Source organism: Rattus norvegicus, chromosome 5 (genome assembly GCF_021556685.1).
Source record: "Rattus norvegicus strain SHRSP/BbbUtx chromosome 5, alternate assembly SHRSP_T2T, whole genome shotgun sequence".
In the NCBI taxonomy this organism is placed as follows: domain Eukaryota; kingdom Metazoa; phylum Chordata; class Mammalia; order Rodentia; family Muridae; genus Rattus; species Rattus norvegicus.
Genome location: NC_141538.1, coordinates 81,617,236 through 81,625,020, shown reverse-complemented (window position 1 = coordinate 81,625,020; position 7,785 = coordinate 81,617,236).

Genomic DNA, 7,785 nt, shown 5'->3' with positions numbered 1-7,785 from the left:
ATTTGATTACTTGGGATTTTCCTTTTTTTAAATTAACATTGAGGAAAAAGTAACGAACATCTATTTTGAAGACAATGGAATATGCAAAGAAGCATGGAAAGGATTTAAAAATCCAAAATATCCATTCCAAGAACAACCTACTTCGGAGGCTCCCTCTGCCTCTTTGAAGGCGAATCAAAGTGAACCCAGAGGGAGCCTTCTGCAGGGCATGCAGCTCCATATCCCTGACAGGTGGGGAAAACTGCTCCTAGCCCAAAGTGGGCCTTTTGGGGGCTTGCACATCTCTATGCTGAAAAGCCTCAAAGCTACTACTACATAAAGAGGATAAAATGTTTCCTTTGTAGTCCTGGCTTAACCCCAGACTTCCACTCAGAGTTGTACTGAGTGGAGTCATCCTTCCAGTATGGACACAGGCCACTCAAACACACAAATACTATATACCAAGTGACATGGGGGGAACACAGGAATGTAGGGCTATTGGTTATACAGCTCCTGGCTGTAGGTCTTGGTCAGATTGCCTGGTTCTTCTGGTCTCCCTTTTCTCCTCAATACAGTAAAGTAGTAATAGTATTTAGAGGCCTGCCTCAAGAATTAAATGCAGTCTTATCGGTGAAGTGCTTAGTTTGGGGGTTTAACACATACGAGGCATGAGAAATGCCTTTATTACACATGAGGACCTGAAATGTACTCGTAGCAAGTTTCAAAGTGCAAAAGATATGAGGTTCTTGGAGGGATTGGTACTGTGGTCCTGGCACTGAAAAAATAAATCAATAAATAAAAGGAAAAGGAAAGAAAAAAACTGGTGTAACAAGCCGGAGAGATGGTTCAGTAGTTAACAATGCATTCTGTTCTTGTGGAGGACCTGAGTTCTGTTCTCAACATACAACTACATATAATTCCAGCTCTAGGGGATCCAGTGACCTCAATAATCACCTGTACTCATAAGCGCATGCCCATGTGGAAACTCATAATTAAAAAATAAATCTTGGGGCTGGGGATTTAGCTCAGTGGTAGAGCGCTTACCTAGGAAGCACAAGGCCCTGGGTTCGGTCCCCAGCTCCAAAAAAAAGAACCCAAAAAAAAAATCTTAAAAATAAATAGGTAAAAGTTCTTTCTAAAAAAAAAAAATGTGGTCCTGTGCATTCCAGGGCAGATACTTCAAAGTATTCATCCTCCTTTGAAATAGAGATGGAGACAGGTAAATAGATACAGTAAATAGGAATTGTAGTTAGATTTTTTTTTGTTTTTGCTACTGTTCAAAAGAAGAAGCCATGGGAGACAGAGAAAGGTACTCCATGAGGCCCTTGAGGGAAACTGGACACCTTCACTGGGAATGCCCTTGAGAGGCCCCTACAAAGCTACAGGTAGGCCACCAGACAGAGGGACTTCTGGGCAGATTTACAAGCACATGCAGATAGCTAAGTGGTGAGTGGATTTATGTTTAGAAAGCTGGGTTCTTCTGTCTCACTGCCAACCATAAGGGAAGACCACACAAACTTTCTGAGGTCAGGGTTAGCATGTTACCCTCCAGATGATGTTGACCTGAACTAAGTTGGTAGCTAGAGAAATACAGACAGGCTTTTGTTTTTAGGACAAACAAGAGGCGGAACTGAGAAACCTTGGGTGATGATTGTTCTTGAACAAGGAAGAGAGGGAGATGTTACAAATCACCCCTCTCCCCTGGGAAGTGCAGTGGGCTCTGCAAGACACCAGGCCTACCACACCCAAAAATTCCCAGACTTTAGGCAGGTTTGGAATCACTGTGGGGATAAGAAATGGGGCAGTGAGAGATGAATTTCTAACAGGAGGCGAATCACAAAGTCGGTGGTAGAACCAAGAATCTGTGTTTTTGGCAGTTGAGCCATGATTAGGACCCAAATGAACCCTCTGAACTAAAAGAGGCTTTAGGCAGCAGCAACTCTTTTATTAGGCAGGGCTAACAAGTCAAGGAAGGAGGAAGGAGGAAGGGAAGAATATGAGCATAGTAAGGTTTGTTGCCTCTCGGTTATGTACTGTGAAAGACCATCATTTGGACTAGCTTCCATACAGGACCCAAACAGACCCAAACGGAAATCAAAATGGAATCACTTTAGCTCAAGTTCACTCTCAATCTGAAACAAACTTGTCTGGAACTTCCCAGAAAACAAGCGACAAGGGGGAGAAGAAGAGATCATGTGACAGAGAGAGAGAGAGAGAGAGAGAGAGAGAGAGAGAGTATTAACAAAACAAACCAGATTTAGCTCAGTTAAGTAGGAATTCCCCCTCTGTACTGACTCTACAGAGAAAGCAACTTTGAGATGATTCTATTTCTGCTTTCTGTAATCCTCAGGGCTAACCTCTTCTACTCAGTCCATTTTATAAAGTGGGATTTTTGTACTGTTCTAGAACTGTTAATTAAAACCAATCAGATCATGTACATAAATGTATAGTAATTTAATCTTTGGGCTATATGTTAGGAGAAAGTGGGGACCCTATTTCTTTCTGTGGTGATTAAAAAAAAACAACAACAAACTGAAAACTACTCGGTGGCAGAGATTTCCGGGGCCTTGGAGGGCTTGAGGTGGGTGGCACTTGAACTTGAGGGCTCATAAAAGCAGGGAATGCTGTGGAACCAGAGAAGAAAGGATACCATTGTCACCACACAGTCATTCAACAGATTTATTGGGTTAACTACCTGTGGACCTGCCCTGTTTAAGACATTGGAGTTCCAACAGTCAAGAGGAGTGAAGTCATCTCCATAGACAAATGTAAGAGCCATGGAAAAGATTCAAAGTTGCTGAGCCTGGTGGTACAGGTCCCTGGTGCGAGCTGAGGAAGATTCCAAATTCAAGGCCTGTCTGGGCCACGGGGGTGGGTTCCAATCCAGCACAAGCAACCTGGCAAGGCCCTATCTTGATCAATTAAACATTATGTAATACAAGGGGAAAGTGACCAAAATTTAATTTCAAGTGTTGGACAACAGAGGGGGAAGGGAGATGAAGAGGTTGATTAGATTCCAAACGAGGCCAAGAACAAAAACTGCTCTCTCTATGTCTCTTCTACACAGCCGAAGTAGATCCAATAAGAACTTAAGCCCTCTGACTCACTCTTAGCTACTATGTAGAACAGACTGTTCAGTGTCACCTGGTTCTGCTGCGTGCGGTTGTGGGGTTGTGTCCTCCCAGGGTCTGCTACTTTGGGGTCTGACCTCTGTAACTACTTAATGAATCCTTTGATTTCGGAGACCCCTTGGCTTGACAGTGAGCTTGAACAGGAGGAACTTGAGCCTGTGGTGCTGGTCCAGGAGGGATGACCTAAGAAGGCTCTGGGAAAAGCAAGTCAGGAGAACCCTTGGGAGAAGCTGGCTTTGGGGCATAGGGACAATGAAATTTTCCGTTTTTTTTTTCTTCAGTACTAGGGACTGAACTTAGTATCTCACACATTCTAGACAAATATTCTGTCACTAAGCTATATCCTCAGTCTCTTAAATAAAATGGTTGTTAGTGGCACATGCCCTTAATCCCAGCACTCAGGAGGCAGAGGCAGACAAATCTCTTAGTTTGATCTACAGAGCAAGTTCCAAGACAGCCAGGGATACCCAGAGAAATCCTGTTTCAAAAAAAAAAAAAAAAACACCCAAAAAACAAAAAAACTAACTACAAAAATAAAGAAATCTGGAGCTGGAGAAATGGCTTAGTAGTTAAGAGCACTGACTGCTCTTCCAGAGGTCCTGAGTTCAATTCCCAACAACCACATGGTGGCTCACAACCATCTATAGTAGGATCTGATGCCCTCTTCTGGTGTGTCTAAAGACAGTAACAGCGTACTCACATAAAATAAATAAAATCTTTAAAATAAAAATAAATAAATCAAATTTAAAAAAACTTTAGCCCAGGCTAGTCTTTTTAAACTTGTGATCCTCCTGCCTCATCCTCTAACAAGCTCGGATTACAGGTATGTACCGTCATGTCCAGTGCAAGATTTCTTCTCTTTTTTTCTCTTTTTTCTTTCTTTTTTTCTTTCCTTTTTTTTTTTTTTTTCCCGGAGCTGGGGACCGAACCCAGGGCCTTATGCTTGCGAGGCAAGCGCTCTACCACTGAGCTAAATCCCCAACCCCCAGTGCAAGACTTCTTACGATATCTGTTTCCCCTTAGCAATGAATTTACATGCAATTTATATGTGCACAAACCTACAACACACAAATCTACAGCATGATAAAGAATTCTAAGGCCATTCCATATGACACAGGAAGGAGCGCTGAATGTACAAATTGAGGTTAGGTGTACATCATGCACTACAACCTACCCCTTTGTTTCTGTTCATGGCTTCTTTTCAGTTTTAAGGGACTGAACTAAAATTCTGAGTATGTCAGGCTCACTCTGTCGCTGAGCTGTACCCCATACCCTTAAGCTTGTTCTTAGTAAACATTTTGAAAGTATTTTAGGGAGCACTTCCTTGGTGCTCCGTAACATCGGCCTTCACTATCTGCCTGGCGAGGCTCTGTGCCCATCCCTCCACACTGTCCACACTCTGATCCAGAGTTGTTGTCTGTCTGGAAGTCACCCAACATATTCTGGGAGTAACGACAAGGCTATCAACATCATGGCTTGGGTTCCTCCTGTGATGTTTTCACAGAACAAACAGCTTCAACTGTCACCTTTAGAGGGTTTGGCAGCCTGCCAGTGCCAACAAACTCTCACACATAGGTCCCAGGTGACAAGGTCAGGGCCTGGGGAAAGAGGCCTCTCCACTTGGGGCACACCAGGTGAGCCCAGAGCTCCTCCCTAGAGGGCTTTTATGACCAGTTCACTCCATAGGAAGGTCACAACCAAACTGCCACATCGGGAGAAAACAAAACACCTCAGGCAATAAAGACCCAAGAGCCGGGATTGTATTTATGTAAAGTGTAAAGGTGGAGTCAGAGGCACTAGTGACATAGGTGTTGGGGGGTAAGAAATGAGGGCATGAGACATGCTGCTTCTGACTGACAGCATTCCAGCATCTATTCCAATTCTCACCAAGACTCCATCTTTCATTCTTTTATCGAAATGCTCAGCAAGTAAGGCTGGAGAGGTGGCTCAGTGGTTAAGAGCACTGACTGCTCTTCCAGAGTTCAAATCTCAGCAACCACATGGTGGCTCACAACCTTATCTGTAATGGGGTCTGATGCCCTCTTCTGGTATGTTTGAAGACAGCTGCAGTTGTCTCACCTGGACAACCTGATGACTCATTCTCCTTGTGGTTTCTACCATGTGACGGCTTGAGAGTATAGAACAGTCTCACTCAAGCTCGACATTTGGGGCTGTTGGATGTGTTGTGCCTTCCAGGCGAGCTGGCTAGGATTTCCCAATGTAACAGCAGCGGTTCAAAATGATGAAAGGAGAAACCAAGTCCTGTTGAGGCTTAAATCCAGAAGTTCCACAATGTTACTTCTGCTACATTCAAATGAAAAAAAATGTATAATTGCCAGCCCTAATGAAAGAACCAGCGATGAATTTATGGTTATTTTTAACCTATCATATACTAGATAGTGTTGGCCTGAACCAAAACAGTGGCTAGAGAGAAGGAGATTTAGAAAGCAGAATTGGAAACCTTGGGGGAAAGATTGTTAAAGTAATTTTATTCACCTGATGTAATTGTCATTTCTGAGGTTTACTGCCTTCGTACAATCTAATCTAGGCTTAGAATGTTTTAAGCCTCTGAAACTTAATGCTGAATAGTTCACCCTTTGAGTTCTTTCTGAACTTTGCTTGGGCCAATTCAACTCAGCTGTTCTGACTCAAATCGATCTCCAAGCTGACTGATTCAATCTGGCTTCTCTCTCTTGCCCTCTCCTAAATTGCTCTGCTTGGTCTTATACTAACTCTGGCGATCTGTTCTAGTCTTCTGGCTCCTTCTCATTCTCTGGCTCATTCTGTCTTCACCCATGTCAAGTTCATTCTCTTTTTAACCTGTCTCTTTAAAAGTCTTCCAGTAAAACTGCCTCCTTTCTCTCTCTTGCTCTCTCTCTGTGCTGTTCTAAGTAGCTTCCTTTTCCCTCCCTTCTCCTGAGAGCTGGACATATCCTATTCTGTCAAATCTTTCTCTGATTCATCTCTTTGTTTGTCACTCAGACATCACTTTCTAACATGGGTGCTTCTACAAACTAACTCTACCTTTATTGTTTGGGATTAAAGGTGTGTACTAAGGGTGTGTCTATATTCCGGGTATAAGGATTAAAGATGTGTGCTAATGGTTAGCCACACCACAACTAGAAACTGATTTTTCCAGTAAACAACACTATCTCGGGTTTCACAGTGTGATCAAATATCCTGCAACAGAGGACCGTTCTTGGGAGGAAGTTACAAATGACTCCTAGGTCTGTGGCTTGGGTAATTAATGAGTGGGAATGCCCAGTATTTAGAAAAAGAAGAGAACAGGTTTAGATAGAAGATGATTTCTGTGAGTCACATCAAGGAAGAGGTGTCTTTTAGATAGCCAGATGGAGATGAGCAGGAAGTAGGAGGAAGATGGGTGAGGCTCAGGGACAAGTCTGACTATAGTTTCCAGTTTGGAAGTATCAAGATGCCAGAAGCCTAAGGCATTTCTCAGAGGTTGCATCCCAGAGCAGGGTGCATTAGGAGTAGGATTCTAATAACATGGTTTGTAGCTGTACTTGAACCTACTGGAGTCTTCACCTGAAATCAGTAGAAGTCTATTCTTCTGTCGGTATTTTGTCATAGCAATGTGAAAAGCAACGTTACATGCACTGACTCCAAATTTCACGTAATTTAATTATTATTTTTTTTTTTGGTTCTTTTTTTCGGAGCTGGGGACCGAACCCAGGGCCTTGCGCTTCCTAGGTAAGCGCTCTACCACTGAGCTAAATCCCCAGCCCCAATTTAATTATTTTTTAAGATTTATTTATTTTATGTATATGAGTGTTCTATCTGTACCCATAGAACATGTATACCTGTGTGCCAAAAGAAGGCAATGTTAGCATTTTGTCTAGGCTCCGCCCCACAGCTACCTGGCAACAGGTGTGCCTGACTCACTATAAAAGGGACTGCTTGGCCCCTCCTCTCTTCCTTCCCCCACACTTGACTGCACCTCCACCAAACATATTCCTTCTCTCCTTTTTATAAAACACAACAGGCGTCAGCTCCCACATGGTTATGAACCACCTTGTGGATGCTGGGAATTAAACTCAGAACCTCTAGAAGAGCAGCCAGTCCTTGTAACTGCTGAGTCATCTCCTGCCCAGCTTGACTGTTTTTTGAAGTCACTTATTTTGCCACTAGGTTAGGTGGCAGTATTGCTCTGGTGCAAAATGAGATGATGGATAACATGAATTAAAAATGCAGGAAGACTCTTCAGTTCTTACCTTGTAAAGACTTGTAATTGATGTAAAGTTAGAGCTTAGCTGCTGCCCGAAAAATATCTCCCAACAGTCCACTAATTCCAAAATAATGAGTTCTTTATCAACCTAAAAGACAGTGAGGGCCCAAAGAGCCCCAATCAGGAATGAGGCAGAGGAAAGTCTCTTCTTAAATGGGAAGATAAACCTAGTGGCCAATGCTGATTCTTTGAGGGCAAACTTCTCTGGTTACACCTATAAACACTCAACTTCCAGAATCTCCACAAATTTCCTTTGAATGGTAATTCTACTGGGATACCTGATCCTTAGAAGGAGCACCCACTAGGGTATAGAAGACCCGTTGGTTAGGAACTCATCCACTCATTCATTAATTCATTCTTTCAATAAACCCCATGCTGTACACCAGAATATAGATAAACAGATGTTAGTTTGAAGCTACAATTTTTTTT